At 43.7% G+C, this 22,829-nt stretch overlaps 1 protein-coding gene and 1 pseudogene across 1 annotated transcript in view; one reads left to right on the forward strand and one right to left on the reverse strand.

Moving 5' to 3' along the window:
* The window catches only part of BEAN1 (brain expressed associated with NEDD4 1), a 59,406-nt gene that overhangs the window by 23,109 nt on the left and 13,468 nt on the right, over nt 1-22,829 (forward strand). The window lies entirely within an intron of this gene.
* Nucleotides 407-22,578, reverse strand: LOC112129430 (nuclear envelope phosphatase-regulatory subunit 1-like; annotated as a pseudogene).

Consider the following 22,829-nt stretch of genomic DNA (forward strand, 5'->3'; position numbering starts at 1 on the left):
ACACACCTATAGTCCCAGCTACTTGGAAGGCAAAGGCAGGGGGATCGCTTGAGCATAGGAGTTCGAGGCATCAGTGAGCTATGATTGTGCCACTGCACTCCAGCCTCCAGCCTGGGTGACAGAGCAAGAAGACCCTGTCTCAAAAAAAGAAAAAGAAAGAAAAGAAAAAGAAAAAATCTTTGCAGGATGAGAAGTATTCAAGGGACACCTACACTGAAGCATAGGTGAGCAGAGGTATCAAAAGCACTGATAATATGAGTCATCATTAAAAGACAGTCTAGGTAAATATCACACATTTCCATTCAGCAGCTGCTGCAGCTTGGGCTTGCATATTTTGAACTGAAAAGGAATCCTGTGGGGGCTTTTCACTTATCACTTATTTGAAGAAAGGCTGTTTTAGGCCCCCTCATTGAACACAAGGCCGAGGTTTCAAAATTAGTTTTCCAATATCGTCACCAGACATATTATACTCTGTTAATACTGTTTGACACTGAACTGCTGTAATTGATGGTGCAACTACTCTCTTGTGCATCCAGCAAAGAACAAACCTATTAGAGTGAAAAGCTAATCATGAAAAAATGGATGATTCCATAAAGACGTGAAGAAGGAACTCTTTGTGTCTCGGGATCTATTAACCACTTCCAGGCACCGGTACAGACAGATCCCTCCATGAGAAACATTCTCCAGTGTCCTGGGGCAGGTTGCAAATGATGAATATATTTAGAGAATCTTCTTTCAAAATCTTTCACTTGTTCCAGCCATGACCTTGACCTTGACCCTGGACGCCTCAGTCCCTGTGCAGGCCCTCAGCCCTCCACCACTTTGCAACCCAAACTCCAACCAAAGTTTTTTATTTTAATATAGTCCAATGTATCCATTTTTAAGTGGTTAGTATCTTCTGTGTCCTGTTTAAGAAATGCAAGGTCATGAAGATGTTCTCTGACGTTTTCCACCTCAAGCTTTACTCTTTTGTCTTTCACATTTAGTTCTGTGTCTAGGGAATGTCTTTAAATTTTGAATATTTGATTGTCATGTATTGGGCACCTATTATGAGCCAGGCATCCTGCTAGGCAGTTTGCTTTGATTAGCTCATAGCTGAAATTGCTGCTCCCATTTTACAGATGAGGCAATAGAGGCTTAGAGATCTGACTTGCTCAGTGGGCACTGCCAGCAAGAGGCAGTGCCAGGACTTGAACCCAGGATTGTCTGTGTCTTATTTAACCAGAGTGCTGTCCTAGTCCAAGAAGCAGGTCAGCTCCAGCAAAGGAACTCGGGGCTTTGGCTGCCCAAAGAAGGTGGCTGAGGGGTGATCCTTTTCCAGAGACCCTAGAGCTGCTCACCTTCTCACGATACTGAACGTTGGTGAACACAACGCCTGGGACTGGGACTGGTTTGATTTTCAAAATAGCTCAGGCCTGCAAAGCAATCTGATGGGGAGTGGGGGATAAAGAACTTCTCCCCAAATGCCCTATAATGTTTTTTGGAATCCACATTCCACGAACCTCATGCTGGGAAACTACTCCAAAGCTCCATGGTTTAGTGTGATGTTGGCAGTCCATTGAGATCATCAGGATCTATCATGGCAAAGAGGTAACTGTCTTTTCCTATTCTACTGGTTTCTCTCGTCCTGCCTACTGAAGTAACATACTATGCTAATAGATTTCCTGATCCTAAATCATCCTTGCATTTCTGGAATAAGTCCTAGCATACTAATTTTAATACACTGCTACCCTGATGCTGGTCTTCCAGATGCCCTTGTAAATTCTGGGAAATGAAGGAACCTCTGAGGATCAGAGGACAAAATCCTATCACCTTTAATGTGCTCCAGAATGGAAAACCACAGGGCCATGCCTTTTGTAGGCCTCTGGCTTTGGGCCTGGGTAGCATGGTGAACAGTGAAGGAGCCGTAATTGCTGTCCCATCAGAAAGGCCTAAAGGAGTTGGCAAAAGCGTGCCCATCCAATGTGACATTTACAGAGGTCAGGTGGCACCAGAATCCCTCATGGGTGTTTAGCGAAGGGATCTGTGGGGAGACCAGGAATCTGAGTGGGTTGTCAGGTGAGTGTTTATTGGGGAAATTTCTAGACGCTTTTTGCAGGACAGACATTCCAGAGTGTAGAGAAAAGGAGGATGGGGTTTAGAGATGGTTGGCTTCATAGCTTGGTTTCCCAATCCTCATGGCACCTCACATGGCAGACTCACTTACCCCAGTGCTCAACTGTACAGTCCCAGAGTAAGGAAGGGACACACAGCTCCCCAGGATGGAGAGAGGATATCATATTATTCCCTGGGCTATGGAGTCAGTTAGAACCAGGTTCAAATCCTGTCTCCCTCCCCGCAACTAAAAATTGTCTTTGTGATCTTGGGCAAGTCACTTCACCTTCCTGAGTCTCAGTACCCTCATCTATTAAATCAGATTACTAGCACCTACCTCATAAGGCTGCTAAGATTTGTAAATTTTATCTTTTCAAAAAAACAACTTTCGGTTTCATTGATATTCTCTGTTGCTTTTCTGTTTTCTAGTTCGTTGATTTCTGCTCTCATCTTTATTATTTCCTTCCTCTACTTGCTTTGGGTTTTGTTTACTCTTTTTCTAGTTTCTTAACATGAAAGCTTAGGTTTTCAAGTTGAGGCCTTTCTTCTTTTCCTTTCTTCTTTTCTAATATAAGTATTTAAAGCTATGAATTTCCCATTAAGCATTGCTTTCGCTGAATTCCATAAATTTTGATACTATGTTGTGTTTTTTTCATTCTGTTCTATATATATATATATATATACACACACACACATTGTTTTGTTTTGTTTTTTGAAGACAAAGGCTTCAAAAGGCTGGAGTGCAGTGGTGCAATCATAGCTCACTGTAACCTTGAACTCCTGGGCTCCAGTAGTCCTCCCACTTCAGCCTCCCAAGTAGCTGGGACTATAGGCATGCGCCACCATACCCAGCTAATTTTTATTATTTTTGTAGATACAGCGTCTCATTATGTTGCCCAGGCTGATCTCAAACTCCCGGGCTCAAGCGATCCTCCCACTTTAACCCTCCCAAGTAGCTGGAACTATAGGCACACACAACCATGGCCGGCTTTTTATTATTTTTGTATATACAGGATCTCACTATGTTGCCCAAGCTCGTGTCAAACTCCTGGGCTAAGGCAATCCTCCCACCTTGGCCTCCCAAAGTGTTGGGATTACAGGCATGAGCCACCGTGCCTGGCCTAAAATATATTTTTATTTTTATTGTGATTTCTTCTTTGACCTATAGATTATTTAGAAGCATGTAGTTTAATTTCTTTGTGTGTGTGTGGGGGGGGGTGGTAAAAAGCCTTGCTCTGTTGCCCAGGCTGGAGTGCAGTGGCACGATCTCAGCTCACTGCAACCTCTGTCTCCCAGGTTCAAATGATTCTCCTGCCTCAGCCTCCCAAGTAGCTGGGATTACAGGCACGTGCCAACACACCTGGCTAATTTTTGTATTTTTAGTAGAGACAGGGTTTTGCCATGTTGGCCAGGGTGGTCTCGAACTCCTGACCTCAAGTGATCCTCCTGCCTCAGCCTCCCAAAGTGCTGGGATTCCAGGCATGAGCCCACCACGCCCGGCCTAATTTCTAAATAGTTGGGGTTTTCCCGGATATTTTTCTATTTTGGATCTCTAATTCCATTGTGGTCAGAGAACATATTTTGTATGATTTAAATCTTTTTAAATCTATTGAGACTTGTTTTATGGCCCATACATGGTCTATCCTGGAGAATGTCTCACGTGCACTTGAAAAGAATGAGTAATCTTCAGTTGGTGAAGGCTTCTATGAATATCACACTGGTTGATAGCGTCATTCAAGTCTTCTGTATCCTAGCTGAGTTTCTAATTGCTTTGTCAGTTATTGAGATTGGGACATTAAAATCTCCACTATTATTGCTGAATTATCTATATCTTCTTTCAATTCTCACAGTTTTTACTTCATGTTTTGGGGGGCTTGTTAAGTGCATATATAATACATATATAGTTTCTATATCTTCCTAATATGTTGACTTTTTTGTTATTATGAAATGTCTTTGTCTCTAGAAATATATATCTTGCCTTAAAGTCTATTTTGTCTGATATCAGCATAACCACTCAAGCTGTTTGTATGCTATATCTCCTTCCATCCTTTTATTTTCAAACTATTTGTGTCTTTGAATCAGGTGTGTTTCTTGCAGTCAGCATACAGGTAGGTCTTGTCTTTTTATTTACTCTGACAATCTCTGCCCTTTAAGTGGAGTTATTAATCCATTCATATATCTTCCTTTTCTTTTTTTTTTTTTTTTTTTTTTTTTTGGTGAGGCGAGATCTCACTCTGTCACCCACGCTGGAGTTCAATGGCTCTATATAGACCTCCCAGGCTTAAGCAATCCTCATAGGCACACACCACCAAGCCCAGCTAACTTTTTCTACTTTTTATAGAGATAGGGGTCTTGCTGTGTTGCCTAGGCTGCATTCATATCTTTGTGTTTTTGGGGGTTTTTTTGGTTTTTTTATTTTGAGATGGAGTCTCACTCTATCACCCAGGCTGGAGCGCAAGTGGCACAATCTTGGCTCACTACAACCTCCGCCTCCCGGATTTAAGCGATTCTCCTGCCTCAGCCTCCCGAGTAACTGGGATTACAGACGTTCGCCACCACGCCTGGCTAATTTTTGCATTTTTAGTACAGATAGGGTTTCACCATGTTGGCCAGGCTTGTCTTGAACTTCTGACCTCAAGTGATCCGCCCACCTCAGCCTCCCAAAGTGCTGGGATTACAGGCATGAGCAGCTGTGCCCGGCCACCATTCATATCTTTTTTAAAACACAAGTTAATTTAATAAAATATAAATGTTGATATGGTTAGATGTATCAGCCATTTTGCTATTTGTTTTCTTTTTGTTTCACGTCTTTTTTGTTTATCTGCTCTTCCTTTACTTCCTTCTTTTGTGTTAAACATGTGTAATGTACTATTTTGATTCTTTTGGGGTTTTTTTCCTGTTTAATTATTATTATTATTATTTTTTTTTTTTTGAGACAGAGTCTCGCTCTGTTGCCCAGGCTGGAGTGCAGTGGCGCGAATTCGGCTCACTGCAAGCTCCACCTCCTGGGTTCACGCCATTCTCCCGCCTCAGCCTCCCAAGTAGCTGGGACTACAGCCGCACGCCATCACGCCTGGCTAATTTTTTTGTGTGTGTTTTTTAGTAGAGACGGGGTTACAGGTGTGAGCCACCATGCCCGGCCTTTCCTGTTTAATTATTTAATTAATGGTTATATAGGGATTACATATGCATCTTACTTTATCACAATCTACTTCGGTGTAATATTAACTCAAATCCAATAAGATATAGAAACCTTGCCAATATATTTCATTTTCCTCTCCCCAATTTTGTGCTTTCATTGTAATATATATTACACCTATATATATAAGTCCAACAAAATGGTATTATAATTATTGTTTATATAATCGTATGTCTTTTAAAGAAGTTATGAGAATAAATGAGAAAGAGATGTAGTGAGAACCTTTGATATTTACCTATATATTTACCATATCCAGAACTTTTCATTTCTTCCTGCAGATTTAAGTAGCATCTAGCATCAATCATTTTCTTTCAGCCTGAAAGACTACCTTTAGTAATTATCATAAGGCATATCCGCTAGCAACAAAATCTTTTTTTTTTTTTTCTGGAAATGTCTTTGTTTTACCTTCAATTTTGAAGGATAGTTTCGCTAATATAGAACTCTTCTTTGAGCCGAGCATAGTGTTTCACACCTGTAATCCCAGCACTTTGGGAGGCTGAGGTGGGCAAATCACTTGAGCTCAGGAGTTCAACACCAGCCTAAACAACATGACGAAACCCATGTCTACCAAAAATACATAAAATTAGCCAGGCGTGGTGGGGTGCACCTGTGGTCCCAGGAGGGGACCTACTCAGGAGGCTGAGGCAGGAGGATCACTTGAGCCCGGGAGGCAGAGGTTGCAGTGAGTCGAGATTGCACCACTGGGCAACACAGTAAGACCCCGTTTCAAAAAAAGAGAGAGAGAAAAGAAAGAAAAGAAAAAAGAAAGAACTCTTCTTGGTTTAGTTTTGGTTTTTGTTCTTGTTTCTTTTTTTTCCCTAGCACTTTGGGATTATTTTGTTTTATGGAGTGGTGTGATCTCAGCTCACTGTAAAACCTCCACCTCCCGGGTTCAAGCATTTCTTGTGCCTTAGCCTCCTGAATAGCTGAGATTATAGGTGTGTGCCACTATGCCCAGCTAATCTTTTGTATTTTTTAGTAAAGATGGGGTTTCACCATGTTGGCCAGGCTGCTTTTGAACTCCTGGCCTCAAGTGACCCACCTGCCTCAGCCTCCCAAAGTGCTGGGATTACAGGCATGAGCCACTATGCCCAGCCTTTCCTAGCACTTTGAACATGTCATTCCACTGCCTTCTGTCTTCCACTGTTTCTGATTAGACATTAACCATTAACCATATTGTTGTTCCCCGTTTGTGATGAGCTGTTTTTCTCTTGGTGCTTTCATGATTTCTCTTTGTCTTTTGTCTTTAGCTTTCAGTAGTTTGACTGTGATGTGTGTAGGTGTGGATCTCTTTGTGTTTATTCTACATGGGATTTGTTGAATTTCGTGGATATGTAGGTTTTTTGGTCAAACTTGGGGAATTGTCACCATTATTTCTTCAAATATTTTTTCATCCCCTTTCTCTCCTTTCCTTCCAGGACTCCCATTATACATACTTTGCTATGCTTGATGTTGTTCCAGAAGTTTTTAAGTCTCTGTTCATTTTTTTCTTCAATCCATTTTTCTCCCTCTTCTTCACGTTGGATTACTTCTTAATTGGTTCATTTTCAAGTTCATCTGTTCTTTCTTCTGCCATCTCAAATCTGCCAATGAATCCCTCCAGTGATTTTTTATTTGAGTTATATTTTTCAAATCAGAATTTCCATTTGGTTATTTATTGTAATTTCTGTCTATTAAGATTCTCTATTCATTGAGACATTGTCATCCTACTCTTCTTTAATTATTTAGACATGACTTTGCTTAGTCTTTTTCATACTAGGTGCTTCTCAGTTCATTGTATGCCTTTGATCAATTTCCAGAGAACTGCAATGGTACTTTGACAGTTTTGTCCAGCTTTATAGTTGCATGTATGGACTGCTAAATTATCTCCCTTAATCCTCACAGAAACACTCTGAGTGGTCATTACTCTTTTAGAGATGAGGAAGCTAAGGTACATACGTGTTAAATACCCTGGTCGGTGTCACTAAGCCAGGCTCTTAAACACTGCATTTACCACTTCCAGGTACATCCTCTCCCAATAGCTTTTAGAGCAATGCAAGAAACACCCCCAAATCATGATGATTATTCACAGCTACAACAGCAAGTAATGTAATGGTGACCTGCACATACCATAAGTTGGCTCATTCTCCCAAATCTGAATCACAGAGGGAATTTGTAAATTGGCTGTGTCGAATGATGCTAACTAGCACCAGAGAGCCAAAGAAGGACTAGTTTCCTTTCCTTTTGAAGTTGAGCTACAGAGTGTCTCTGAGCTTCCTGGAGGCCAAAGCAAAACAGCAAAGAGGATCAGTTACATGATTCTCATGGTCTATGAGGAGAAAGTAGCTCTTTTGGAGAAAGAAAAGCTTTCCCTGGCCCTCATATCTTGGAGAAATTTCTTACATGGAGTCTTACCTAGGGGTACTGACAGGTATAGTGGACAATACCTACAACACACACTTATAATAAAGCTACCTTTTTTTTTTTTTTTTTGAAACAGAGTCTCATTCTATTGCCCAAGCTGAAGTGCAGTAGTGCAGTCACAGCTCACCACAGCCTCGACCTCCCAAGTTCAAGTGATCCTCCCACCTCAGCCTCCCAAGCAGCTGGGACTACAGGCACACACCACCATGCCCAACTAATTTTGGTATTTTTTTTAAGAGTCAGGATTTCACCATATTGCCCAGCGTGGTCTTGAGCTCCTGCGCTCAAGCAATCCACCCACCTCAGGCTCCCGATGTGCTGGGATTACAGGTGTGAGCCACTGCTCCTGGCTATGATAAAGCTACTTCTTAAGCTAGTCCCCTCAATACAGGCTCTGAGCATAAGGCAAAGCCCAGCTCCAGGAAGCTCATTCTTGGGAAGGAGGCTCAGTCACTGTGGCCTAGGAACACAGGTCTAGGCTGGTTGAACTTGTTCCAAGGACTAAAACCTTTACTGTGCAGAGCAGCGTGTGGATGACATGGCCTTCACATAATCCTTTGTAAATATTCTCTCTCCCCTGGGTGGGTTAGCTGATGAAAATTCGCAGCATTCATGAATTTAACATTTTACATGTCAATTATTCACTAGCTTCCTGGAAAGTCCATATTATAGTCAAAGGTCATTTTTCTGAGCCACGATTTTGAGTAGCAAAATGCAAGCTGGGGTGTGGGAGCAAATCCCCTAGCTGGTAGGTGGGCCCAGCCAGCCACTGAGAATCTGCTTCTCAACCCAATTCCACTGTCTCCTACTTATCAGGCATGCACAGTAACTCCACTGGCATTTTATATATATATTAAAAGCCTCTGAGCTCTTTGTGGAAAATGGCCCAAGAGCCAACTCTAGGTGGTGATGGAAGGGAAGAGAATATGAGCAGGTTGAGTCCAGTCATTATTCTAGCAAGAAAATGAGAGCTTGGTGTGGGTTCAAGTGGAATGTTTAATTCTACTATGGCTTGGTTCTGTGATGTCAACCAGTTTGCCATTTCCTCTGCAGAAATAGAGAAAAGTAATCTGTGAAATTGTTCCAGTGAGTTTTTCAGCCAATAAGTAAGTTCTTCTTTAAGATGGAGTTAAAACCTTAGTGAATGATGACAAGGTGGTAAACTGAAGTTAGATACGCAGAGGAATATGTGCGTTAATCTTAGTGAGTTTATTTAAATAAACTTAAGTGGCAGAATGTATCTTAATAGTGGAATGAATTGCTTTCATCTTACATTTACAGAACCATTAAGGGTTTGTGGGTGGTCACTTGTATTTTTCCAGTTATGTTTTAACACAATGGTTGAAAAGCTTCTATTTGGCAGTGAAGTGCTCTCCTGTTCACTCTGACACACTAAACAGATGGAAGCAGAGGTGGGAGCAGGGAATAGTGCCAGGGCAGCTGTGTGGGACCTCTTGCCTTCCCCAGTTTGAGAGGTCCATTTTAGTCTGATTCATATTTGTGTTCCCAGTGTCTAGCATATATCCAGGCATGGATTAAGCATTTGGTGAGTATTGGTGAGGGGATGGGTGGATGGATGGATGAATGACAGATGGATGGATGATTAATGGTTGGATGGATAAGTGGATGATTGAGTGGATGTTGAGTAGATGCATAGATAGGTAAATGCCTGAGAGGATGGATGATTTGCTGGCTGGGTGAATTGATGGAGGATTGTTGAATAGGGACTGATGAATAGGTATATGACTTCACCTTCCATGTCTCCTGTTCACTGTAATCTGCCCCGCTCCCAATGCCACAAATGTCAGGTGGCATGGACCATGACAAGACATTAGTTGACTTCTTGTAGAGATGCATCCCCATTGTAAGAAGTAGTCTGAACACAAGTATCCTTTTCCTCACCCCATGATCCAAATGTTCAGCTGCCGTCAAGGTGACATCCTACAGGCTCACCCCTCTGTGTTCCTGCCCATGCTCTTCTCTCCCTTTACTGATCCTGGTATGCTTAGTTCATCTTTAGAGACCCAGCCCTTCTGTGTCCTCCTCTCTGAGATGTCCCTGGCCTGTCCCCAGACCTCCAACATCCCTCTGTCAGTCTCCTGGTGACCAGAGGACAGATATCAGCAAGTGAGCTAAAAAGTTGCCCCAAAAAAAAACAGCAGCAGAGGAGACTCAGAAGTATCCAAACCAATGAGCTCTGCCCTGCCATGTCCCCTCCCCCAGCCCTTCTTGAAGTCCCTGCTTGGAGGATGGGACCAGCCAATGGTGAACAGAGGGAAAATGGTGCCTGAGTCATGTTCCCTACACTCCCTCCAATGACTCCACGCCTCACCCTGTCCATTTCAGCAGTGGAGGAAGAGTGTACTGATGAGGCCAGACTTGCCAGGGAAGTGGACCTGTGACAAATGTCTTTGGAATTTTTGTGACAGGAACCATCCATTAGTTCCGAGTCCTTGGCCCCCCTTCTCCCTCTAACCAGCATCTCTGAGAGAGTGGGCAGGATTGGCAGTCTGAAGGTGCTGAGTCAGCACTTTTGCATCTCTGTTCCTTCCCTTTGTCACTGCAGCTCAGGTAGCTTCAGGCTGCAAAGAGCACTTCCCTGAACCCAGACAGAATGACTGTGGAGCTGCCTCCATGCTACACTCAGCAAGGACTTGGGAGTGATGGTCTGCCTCAGTTTCCCTGCCCTTAATGTTCCCCAGGTTCCCCACACTGGAGCCAGCCCTGACCTAAGCCACCTGATACAGGCCTGGATCTCATTCCCTCCCCTCATAGTTTTTGGCCCCCTTCCCTCCTACCCTGGAGGGAGTTGAATAATCAGTGCCTCTTCAAACAGCCAGCAGGTTCAGAGAGGGCAAGGGGCATGCCAAAGGTCACACAGTGAATGAGTGACAGAACGAGGAACAGAGCCCAGTTCTCCAGCCCCCACCCCCAAACCCCTCAGCCCTACAAAATCCTGCTCTCTTCTTCTGCTCTATGCTACTATTTGATAAATTATCAGATAAACCTGAGTTCAAACCCCAGATCTGCCACAAAACTAGGTGGGCAATCTTGAACACATAACTTTAGCTCACCAAGACAAAATGTCCTCATCTGTAAATGAGAGTGACAATGGCATCCACACAGAGAGGAAGCAAGCCCCAGACTCACTCCCACATCCAGGTCTGCAAAAGGACCTTTTTGCATTTAGGACCTTCTGATTCCATGGAGTTCCCAGTCCCAGCCCTGGACTAGAAGCTGGAGGAGCCAAAGCTGGCTTCTGCCTTGCACAGCAGAGGCCCATGGACCCAGGTACCACTGCTGCCTCGTCAGAGGACTTGGGGTCCCATCTGTGGAATGGGAATAATACCAGGGCTGTCTCTGAAGCCTGCTCAGAGGACAACTAATTGGAGAGGCTAAGGAACTCCCTGCAGTGTCATTCTGTGGCATCAAGTGTGCTCATCCAAGCCGTACTCAGCTCTGTGCTCACCTCTGTGCAGAGCAGGGGCCGTGGGCTCAGCTTCCTCTAGCCCGAGTTCCAGGCTCATGAGGACCCTCGCTGCAGCCTCCTCCCTGGTCTCCTGCCCCGAACCCTGCCTCTGCCCATTCTGTCCTCCATCTGCAACCAGAGGCTCTCCTAAAACATTCTGACCACGACCCTCTTTGCCCTTGGGGAAAAGGACAATCTCTCTCTCTTTTTTTTCTTTTTCTCTTTTGAGGTGGCGTTTCACTCTGTCACCCAGGCTGGAGTGCAGTGGCACAATCTCAGCTCACCGCAACCTCTGCCTCCTGGGTTCAAGCGATTCTCCTGCCTCAGCTTCCCGAGTGGCTGGGATTACAGGCACCTGCCACCACGCAAGGCTAATTTTTTGTATTTTTAGTAGAGACAGGTTTTCATCATGTTGACGAGGCTGACCTCAAACTCCTGACCTCAGGTGGTCCACCTACCTCGGCCTCCCAAAATGCTGAGATTACAGGCGTGAGCCACTGCACCTGTCCCAAAGGACAGTCTCTTGATGTGACCTTCAAGATCCCTCACGGTATGGCCCCTGCAAGCCCCTCCAAACTTAGCCCCCAGCAGGCTTCTCTCCAGCCTCCTCCTCTCTTATGATTCCTCAAATGCATCAAGTCCTCAGCAGGGCCCCAAGGTTCTCCTATAATGGAATTTGCCAGACCGATTTATCATTGATGGGTAGCCCATTCCAGACCAGCTCTTTAAGTCCTGACTTGCTCTTCTGGCTGAAAGCACTTCCTCTGTTCCGACAATCTGCCACTGCTTGTAAATGTCTGTGGATCCCACGATTGGGCTGTGGGGGTTGGGTGGGTGATGGATGGAAGGATGGGCCAATGGGTGACTGGGAGCAGTTCCCCTGAGATGCACTCAGGCACACCGTGCACACCAAGCAACCAGTCACAGACTGCCCCTGGTCCAATTCAAATGGCTCCTGAGCTTCCTCTCTGCACTAGCCCTGCCCAGTATCCTAGGCAAATGGGGTGACGAGAGAGAGACACAGGCCTCACCCTCCTGGCGTTCTCAGTCCCTGTGGAACCAGAGCGCTGGAGAGTGCCAGTTCAAGAATTACAAAGAGCATTCCAGGCTCACCACTTTAACCAGCTCTGTACTCAGCTTCCCTATCTGTAAGATGGAGGAAAGACACTCTCCACCTCTCAGGGCTGCTGTGAAGATTAAATGAGAGAAGCATGCATGAAAAGAGTTTAGAGCCTGATGGACGTACAGTAAGTGCTGTCAGTGAGAGCTATCTTATCGTTATCCTTGTTCTTCCTCAGTAAAATCACCCATGGGTCCCTACCTGCAATCTAGAACATCTCTAGGACATACCCAGAGATAGAACAGATACAGAACAGGAGGTCCTCGCACGTCCCTGGATGATTTGCTTCTCCCCAAGCACCTGCCTGCTGTGGCCCGTCTCTTCCTGAGACACACAGGCTCCCATCTCTGGAATCCTGGTATCTTATTGCAATGTTCAGCTGTTGATACGCCTTCATCCTGAATAGCCCCAGGTCATGGCTGGCTCTGGCTATATATCAAGTGGCTCAGAAGAAGCAAAACATCATTTTGGGGAGAAGAGCATTTTCCCTTCACAAGATTTAAGAAATCAGAACTCCCAGTGCACGGTGCCTGGTAGCCACAGAATAGCATATTGGCTAAGAGCACAGGGCTTCAGTTTTTCACTGACCCAGGTCTCTATCTGTGGGGCTGAGTGACCTTGGGAAAGTTACTTAACCTCTCTGAGGCTGTTTCCTTACCTGTTAACTGGGGAATCCCATTATAGACCATCATGAGGATTAAATGAGATAATATGGTACGTGACAAGTACCATGTATGGTGTAAGGCATACAATACAGTAGGTGCTCAGGAGATGGTAATTACTCATGCTGGCATGGGGGGGAGGTGGTATCTCAGAGAGGAGCCTATTTTTTTGAGGTTTCCACTGGATCATGAGCACCTTTGTAGAAACTGCTTGGGAAGAAAGTCCAGGAAGGAGGCAAAGCTTGTTTCATCTTCTATCCTTGCCGCAGCTGGTACAGGGGGACAGGGAGGCTGGGGGTGGGAAGGGGGATTGTCATCATGTTATTTCTCTGCAGTCATATTTATCTTTTTGATAAAATAGGTCCTTGGTATGGAAATTGGAAGAATTTCCCTCATAATTTAAAGCAGCGCCTACCTCTGCCGTTGTGGTGACTGGGAGATTAATTTCCTAGCCATCCAAGCAGGCGGATGCATGCACCAACTGGCTCCATCTTGCAGGCAGGGATGATGCCATCTCCTGCCCAGCTGGTAATGAGCCTGGTGCTGCTATACAAGGGCAAGGCTCTCATCTGCTGCTGAGGCAGGTGAAGGGAGGGGCATCTTCAAGGTGACCCCATGGGGCTGGTCCCAGAGGCAGGTTCTGCGTGCTGTGCAAGGCAGGCAGGCGCGCACACACACACACAAACGCACGCACATCCAACTCTAGGTTTGCAGTCTAAGCACCTGCAACCCTGCCATGGCCAGGGGTCCTGGGGGATCATGGGGTGACCAGTGTGTCCCAGCCCACATCTGGGGTCAGAAGACATTCCAGAGCCCCATCAGGGACAAGATTCTTGGAGCCAGCCCACTATTTTACAGCAGTGTGAGCCCCTCACACTACCCTCCCTAAGGAGGGCTGATATCCCTAACATTCCCAAGTCCTGCCCTGGGCTCTGAAGGTGAGAGGATGCATGACAGAGAGCAATCAGAGTGGCCATTGGCTCAGGAGTGGTAGCAGGGAGGACCGGGATCATGCTAGTTGAGTGGTAGCCAAAAGCTCCATTTCATAACCAGCTCTAGCCAGTTGTAGTCACAGCATGGAGTGCTGTGTTGAGAAGGATGCCGAGTCTGCCTTCTGAACCAAACTGGAAAGAGAACCATGTTCGATTGGTAATGTCTGCCACTGGCATAGACTTAGAAAGTGGTGGCAGGTATGCTATGGATTCACCAGACAAGGACTAGATTTCTCCTAAGTTGAGATCAAACAAGCCAAATTAAACTGACTCCATTGCCTGCAAGAAAAAGATGGAGGAGAGCCTCACCTTGCCACCTTTTCTCTGTGAGTCTTGAAGAAAAATTACAATCTTTAGTTTACAGTAGCCAAGGGAATAAAAGTTAGAGGTTGGCACTTCATCCAAAACTCAAGCTGTCACAATCAGTCAAAAAATAGAGAAGAAACTGAATTCTAGACTAATGAAGAGACAGACACAGAGCCAACTAAGTTCTCTGCAGTTCACTCAGTCACCCAATAAATATTTAATGAGCACCTATTATGTGCCCAGCACCTGGCTGGGCGCTGCAGATTCGTGCAATAAAAGAGTCAGGACAAGGCCAGGGGCAGTGGCTCATACCTGTAATCCCAGCACTTTGGGAGGCCAAGGCGGGTGGGTCACCTGAGGTCAGGAGTTCGAGACCAGCCTGGCCAGCATGGTGAAGCCCTGTCTCTGCTAAAAATACAAAATTAGCCAGGTATGGTGGCACATGCCTATAATCCCAGCTACTTGGGAGGCTGAGGCAGGAGAACTGCTTGAACCCGGGAGGCAGAGGTTGCGGTGAGCTGAGATCGCGCCATTGCACTCCAGCCTAGGCAACAAGAGCAAAACTGTCTCAAAAAAAAAAGAAAAAAGTCAGGACAGATGAGATATCTGCCTTCAAAGATCTAACAATCAAATGAGGTGGACAGGGAATCCAAAGACATCGCAATTTAATAAACAAGTAAACAAATAAATAAGCAGGATGTTTAGTGATTGTGATGACTGCTGTTCAAAGAAAACACATGGCGTGATATATAGTGGGGTGGAGGTCAATCAGGAGCAACCTGTCTGAGGAGCTGACTTTTAAGGAAAGATCTAAAGGATGAGAAAGAGGCAGCTGTGCACCATGTACTTTGCAGGACTACCATGAATATTCGTGTACAAATTGCGGGACTACCATGAATATTCATGTACAAATTTTTGTGTGGACTTATGTTTTCATTTTTCTTGGGTATATGCCTAGGAGTGCAAGTGCTGGATCATGTGATAATTATGTTTAACCATTTGAGAACTGCCAGTCTGTGTTCACAAAGCAGCTGTACCATTCTACATTCCCACCAGAAGTTTATAAGGGTTTCCATTTCTCCACATCCTCACCAACACTTGGCATTATCTGTCTTTTTGATTATAGCCATCCTACTGGGTGTGAAATGGTATCTCATTGTGGCTTTGATTTGCATTTCTCTGATGGCTAATGATGTTCGGCAACTTTTCATGTGCTTACTGGCCAATTGTATCTTCTTTGGAGAAATGTCTATTCAGATCTTTTGACAATTTTTAATTGGGTTGTCTTTTTATTATTGAGTTGTAATAGCTCTTTACATATTCTAGGTAAAAGCCCCTTATCAGATAAGTGATACACAAATATCTTCTCCCATTCTACCGACTGTCTCTTCACTTTCTTGAAAGTGTCCTTTGATGCACTAGTTTTTAATTTTGATGTTTATCTATTTTTCTTTTGCTTCTTGTGCTTCTGGTGTCGTATCTAAGAATCATTTGCCAAATCCAAAATCATGACAACTTACCCCTATGTTTTTATCTAAGAGTTTTATAGTTTTAGGTCATACATTTAGGTCTTTAATCCATTTTCAGTTAATTTTTGTATATTATGTAGGGAATCCAACTTCATTCTTTTGAATGTAAGCATTCAGTTGTCCTAACACCATTTGTTGAAAAGACTATTCTTTCTTCCATTTAACTGTCTTGGCACCCTTGCTGAAAATCCACTGACCATAAATATGAGGGTCTGTTTCTCAACTCTCAATTCTAGTCCATTTATTTATATGTCTATCTCCATGCTAGTACCACACTATCTTGATCACAGTAGCTCCGTAGTAAGTTTAGAAATCAGGAAATGTGTCCCCTCCAACTTTGTTCTTCTTTTGAGGTTATTTTAGCTGTTTGGTCCCTTGAATTTTCACGTGAATTTTAAGATCAGCTTAAGATCATTTCGGTTTCTGCAAGGCAGGCTGGGACTTTGATCAGCATTGTGTTGAATCTTCAGATGAATTTGGGGAGTATTATCATCTTAACAATATTTAGTCTTCTGAAACATGAACATGGGATGTCTTTCTATTTATTTGGGTCTTTAATTTCTTTTGAAAATGTTTTGGAGTTTTCAGAATATAAGTTTTGTACTTTTTTTTTTTTTTCTTGAGACAGAGTCTCGCTCTATCACCCAGGCTGGAGTGCAGTGGCGCGATCTCGGCTCACTGCAAACTCCGTCTCCCGGGCTCAAATGATTCTCCTGCCACAGCTTCCTGAGTAGCTGGAATTACAGGTGCCTGGCACCACACCTGGCTAATTTTATTTGTATTTTTAGTAGAGACGGATTTCACCATGTTGGCTAGGCGGGTTTCAAACTCCTGACCTCAGGTGATCCACCCGCCTCAGCCTCCCAAAGTGCTAGGATTACAGGTGTGCGCCACTGTACCCAGCCTAAGTTTTGTATTTCTTTAGTTAAATTTACTTCTATTTCATTCTTAATTTCATTTTAGGTTTGGTCATTGCTACCATATAAATATACTATTGATTTTTATCTATCAGTCTTATATCTTGCAACCTTGCTGAATTTATTAGTTCTAATAGTTTTTTAATGAATTCCTTAGGATTTTTTATATACAAGATTATGTCATCTGCAAATGTAGTTTTACTTCTTCCTTTACAATGTGGATGCTTTTTATTTCACTTTCTTGCCTAAATTGCCCTGGCTAGAATCTCCAATATAATGTTGAATAGAAGTGGCAAAAGTGGACATTCTTGTCTAGATCCTGATCATAGGGAGAAGGTTTTAGTATTTCACCATTAAGCACCATGTTATCTGTGAGTCTTTCATAAAGGCCCTTTATCAGGTTGAGGAAGTTCCCTTCTATTTTTAGTTTGTTGAGTGATTTTATCAAGAAGGAGAATTCAATTTTGTCATATTTTTCTGTATCTGTTTTGATCATGTGGTTTTTGTCCTAAAGTCTATTGATATGGTATATTACATTAATTGATTTTTTGGATGTTAAACCAATCTTGCATTCCCCGGATAAATCGTATCTAGTCCTGGTGTATAATCCTTTTTATGTATTACTGGATCCAATTTGTTAGTATTTTGTTGGGGATTTTTGCATCTATATTCCTAGGAGATATTGTTCTGTAATTTTCTTTTCTTGTAATGTCTTTGTCTAGTTTTGGTATCAGGGTAATGCTGGCCTTATAGAATGAGTTGATAAGTGTTCCCTCCTCTTCTATGTTTTAGAAAAGTTTATGGAAATTGATATTATTTCCTTTTTAGCTTTTTCTGTTGTGATAAAATATATATAACATAAAATTTATCACTTTAACCATTTTTAAGTATACAGTTGGCTGGTATTAAGTACATTCACATTGCTATGCAGCCATCAACACTATCCATCTCCAGAACTCTTCTTATCATCCCAAACTGAAATCCTATATGCATTAAAGTTATTATTTCTTCTGTAAATTTTTGGTAGAATTCTCCAATGAAGCTATCTGGTCCTGGGATTTTCTTTCTGGAAAAAGAAGCTGAAAACTTTCTCGTGTTAATAATTCAATCTCTTTGCTTGTGATAGGCCTCACCAGAGTTTCTGTTTCTTTTTAAGTCTTTTTCCTTACTTTTGTGTATTTCTTGGAATTTGCACATTTTATCCAAGTTACCCAATTTGTTGGCATACAGTTGTTCATAGTATTCCCTGAAAATTCTTATTTCTGTAAGCTCTGCAGTAACACCTGTAACTGGGACCACAGGTGTGTGCCACCACACCTGGTTTTGTATTTTTAGTAGAGATGGAGTTTCACCATGTTGGCCAGGCTGGACTTGAACTCCTGGTCTCAAGTGATCCACCCACCTCGGCCTCCCAAAGTGCTGGGATTATAGGTGTGAGCCACCGCAGCTGGCCAAATTTGTTAATCTTTTTAAAGAACCAACTTCTGGGCTGGGCGTGGTGGCTCACACCTATGGTCCCAATTACTCAGGAGGCTGAGGCAGGAGAATCACTTGAACCTGGGAAGCAGAGGTTGCAGCTGCACTCCAGCCTGGGAGACAATACGAGACTCTGTCTCAAAAAAAAAAAAAAAAAAAAACTTCTGGTTTTATTGGCTTTCTCTATTGTTTTTCTATATTTCACTAATTTCCACTCTAATCTTTATTATTTCCTTCTCTCTGCCCACTTCAGATTTTAGTTTGCTCTTCTCTTTCCAGTATCTTAAGGTAGGTTAGGTTGTTGATTTGAGATCTTTTTTCATTTTTAATGTAGACATTTACATACATAAATTTCCCTCTAAACACTGCATTAGCTGCATCCTGCAAGTTTTTTGTTTTGTTTTTGTTTTTGTTTTGAGATGGAGTTTTGCTCTTGTTGCCCAGGCTGGAGTGCAGTGGCACGATCTTTGCTCACTGCAACCTCCGCTTCCCAGGTTCAAGTGATTCTGCTGCCTCAGGCTCCCAAGTAGCTGGGATTACAAGCACCCACCACCACGCCCGGGTAAACTTTTTGTATTTTTAGTAGAGACGAAGTTTCACCATCTTGGTCAGGCGGGTCTCAAACTCCTGACCTCAAGTGATCCACCCACTTTACCCTCCCAAAATGCTGGGATTACAGGCATGAGCCACTGCGCCAAGCCTGCGTCTCACAAGTTTTAGTGTGATGTCATTTTAACTTATCTCAAAGTATTTTCTAATTTCCTTTATGCTTTTGTCTTTGACTATTTATTAGTGTGCTGTTTAATTTCCATGTATTTGTGCATTTCACAAATTTCTTTTTATTAATTTCAGATTTTATTTTATTATAACCAGAAACATACTTTGTACAATTTCAATCATTTTAAAATCTATTGAGGCTTGTATTATGGCCTATCATATGGCCTATCCTTAAAAATGTTCCACATGTGCTTGAGAAGAATGCATATTCTGCTGTTGTTGGGTGAAGCATTCTATAGATGTCTATTAGGTCTAGTTTGTGTATAATGCTGTTCTAATCTTATATTTCCTGATTGGTCTCTGCCTAGTTTCTCTATACCTTATTAAAAATGGAATATTGGAGTCCCCAACTATTATTGTTTTATTGTATTTTCCCTCAATTTATTAAACTTTGCTTCATGAATTTGGGGACTCTATTGTTAGGTGCATATATGTTTATAATTGTTATAACTTCCTGATGGATTAACTCTTTATCACTATAAAATGACCCTTTTATCTCTAGTAACATTTTTTGTCTTAAAGTCTATTTTTTCTGATATTATGGCCACTGCAGCTTTCTTATTATTGCAATTTGCTTGGCATTTCTCTTTCCATCCTTTTACTTTCAACCTATTTGTGTCTTTGGTTCACAAATGAGACTCTTATAGACAGTATATAGTTGGATTCTGTTTTTTACCCATTCTGACAACCTCTTCCTTTTGATGGGATTATTTAATCAATCATATTTAATGCTTTTCATACAGTTGGATTTACATCTGCCATTTTGTTTTTTGTCTTGTATATGTCTCATGTCTTTTTTGTTTCTCTTTTTCTCCTTTTTGCTTCAAGTGAATATTTTCTACTGTAATATTTTAATTTCTTTAATGATTTTTTCAGTATATTTGAGTTATGTCCTTAGTGGTTGCTCTAGGGCTTGCCATATACATCTGAACTCATCAGAATCTACTTAATATTTATACTAACTTCATTCCAATGAGAATTAAGTTACTCCAGTTACTCCTATATAACTCTATTCCCTCATCCCCCTTTTTGTGCTATTTTTCTTATATATCAGAGAACTTCTTATCCAGCTCCTTATGATTTACTGGGGAGACCAAGGCCCAGAGAGAGTCTGGCTTGGCTATGTACTGGCTGTCTAACCACAGATGAGTCACTTAAAATTCTTTGAGCTTCAGTGTCCTCACCTGTAAAATGGGGAGAATTGGATGAAATAGCTCCAAGAATGAAATGAGCTCTTATCACTTATCCTACACATAGTAGGAGCTCTGAAAACAGTGGCCTGTGTTTGACCTCAAAGAATTCCAGGAATTTTTATACCCCACTGTTCTTTAAAAGGCCATATATGCAAATCAACCCCCAAATGCAGAAGTAGCCAAGAAGCCACAAAGTGAGGCAGACAAATCTAATTTGTCAGTACAGAGTGATTTATTTGGGGAACTTAAGGATGGAAGTGTAGTCTTGGAGAGCAGCAAAACAGGTAGATCTCCACACTGTTGCTCCCCAGACCCAGGGCTTATATATCATAGGGAAAGGGTATACATGCTCTGTGCAAGACAATTAAAGGCAGCCCTCCAGAACAGGCAAGAATGCTACATGCGTCATAACCTATAATTTGTGCAATAACATCAAGGCTGACATGTTCTTACGCTAAAGACAGTAAATAAAGTGAGAATCAGGAGGTTTTCAGAGGACCAAGGCTAATCAGAAGTCAACATGGCGGATTAGCATCTGTATTAGTCCATTCTCACATTGCTATGAAGAAATACCTGAGGCTGGATAACTTATAAAGAAAAGAGGTTTAATTGACTCACGGTTCCACATGGCTGGGGAGGCCTCAAGAAACACACAATCGTGGCAGAAGGCACCTCTTCACAGGGCAGTAGGAGAGAGAATGAGTGCAAGCAGGGGAAATGCCAGACACTTATAAAACCATCAGATCTCATGAGACTCACTCATTATCACGAGAACAGCATGGGAGAAACTGCCCCCAAGGTTCAATTACCTCCACCTGGTCCTGCCCTTAACACGTGGGGATTATAGGGATTACAATTAAAGGTGAGATTTGGATGGGGACACAGAGCCAAACTATATCAGCATCCAAGATGGAGTCACTCCTGTCTCCACACCCCGCATTCTCACATCGGAGAGTCAGGAAGCATGCATGTCCAACCAAAGCCTTAGGGCGCTCCCTCACTCCAGTGCATGCCTCTCCTGGGGAGCGTCTTACAGTGAACTTCAGCAAAGGCTTGGCTCTCAAGAGTGAGATGACATACTGGCCCAGACGCTAGGGCCTCCATCTCACTCCCTCCTGATGAAGGCTAGTAGGCTGCAAGAGCCACCAGCATGGGCCACACCTGCCCCAAGGGCATGTTTCTAGCCCCAGCTAAGGTCCCGAGTTTGTGCTTTACCACCTGTTCCTGACCTAGGTTGAGTGTGGTTGAGGCTTTTGGAGTCAGTGCTAGAAACATATGGGAAGGAGAAACGATCACAGCTGAGTGTCAAGCCTCTGATTGGTAGATGGCCAGGCCTTCACCTGGGAAAAAGCCCTCCTACAGCTACTCAGGCAGGTGGCCACCCACGCTCTCCTTGATTACCAGCCAAGACAGAGGCCTCACTCTCCTGAGGCATCGCAAGGCCTCCCTGCCATTTCCCCATCTGGTCTCAAGACTGGAGCTACTCACTCAATACACGCATTAGGAAACTTTGGAGTGCCCAGCCCCATTGTTGAGTTTGAGGACACAGAGAGTGATCAAACACAAGCCCTGGAAACCAGACATGATCATATGTAACAAATGCAAAGCTGGGGTTTGAACATGGGCTCTGGGAGAACGTGCAAGGGGACCCCTCTCAGAACAGAGCCTAGTAAAGATCTGACCTTCCTGGTGCTTGCCGGTGACCCTGTGGTTCATTGAATGTCTGAAGCTGGCTCCCTACTGCTGTTCAGAGATCTGGCTGACAGCCTCAGGAAGGGTTTGCACTGAGAGCAGGAGAGGCACTGAGGGCAAGAGAGCAAGCACTGGACTTTGAAGCCAGATCTGGGTTCTAGCTTAGCTCTGCCGTGGAGTAACTGAGCAACCATGGGCCAGTCACTTCCCAGCGCTGAGTCTCAGTCCACCCATCTGTGAAAGGAGAAAGTTGCATCCTGAGTTGCAGGGCTGAGTTGGAGGGAATTCAGTGGCACTCCAAGACACTCACTAATGAGGAGCTGACTGTCCAAGTGAGGCAGTGGGTGCCCATGGCTGCCCCTAGCTGACTCTGACCCCTCCCCAGGACCCAGCTCCCAAGGCCCCAGCATCTTTTCCGGTGGGAGGACTAAGTCACCCATCCCCAGGAGCTTCTTTCCGTAGGACTCTCAAGGATCCAGCTGTTAGTCCTGGAGGAGGTTACTGCACTCTCCCCTTGCTCCCACCACACCACATCCTCCCTGGAAGTCCCCTCCACCCTTCTGTGCCTTTGTCCCTCCTCGAATACCTCTCCCTGCCTTCCCTGAGCTAACTCATCCTCACCCTCCAAGATCACCTTGGCCTTACCTCTTCTGGGAAACTCTCTCATCTGATCCAACCCCCTGACGCATCTGGGTCAATTTCAGCCCACAGCCCCAGGCCTGCCTGAAGCCGGCAGAATCGTTCCTCATACTCTGTCCCCCTGTGCATCCCCCACCGCTTCCTAAGACATTGGTAAAATCATGTTGACCTTTCAACTTGTCCAGCTCTAAGAGTCTTGGATTCAAGCCTCAGCTCTACCACTAATTTGCTGGGTGACTTTGGGCAAGTCCACTGCCATCTCTGAGCTTCCCATTTCCTATCTGTGAGGTAGTTCAGCTTGTGGGCAGAGGCTTCAGAGGAGAGGAGGGACAGTCAGCCCTCACTACCAGAGGCTCCTGCA

Source organism: Pongo abelii, chromosome 18 (genome assembly GCF_028885655.2).
Source record: "Pongo abelii isolate AG06213 chromosome 18, NHGRI_mPonAbe1-v2.0_pri, whole genome shotgun sequence".
NCBI classification, from domain to species: Eukaryota; Metazoa; Chordata; class Mammalia; order Primates; family Hominidae; genus Pongo; species Pongo abelii.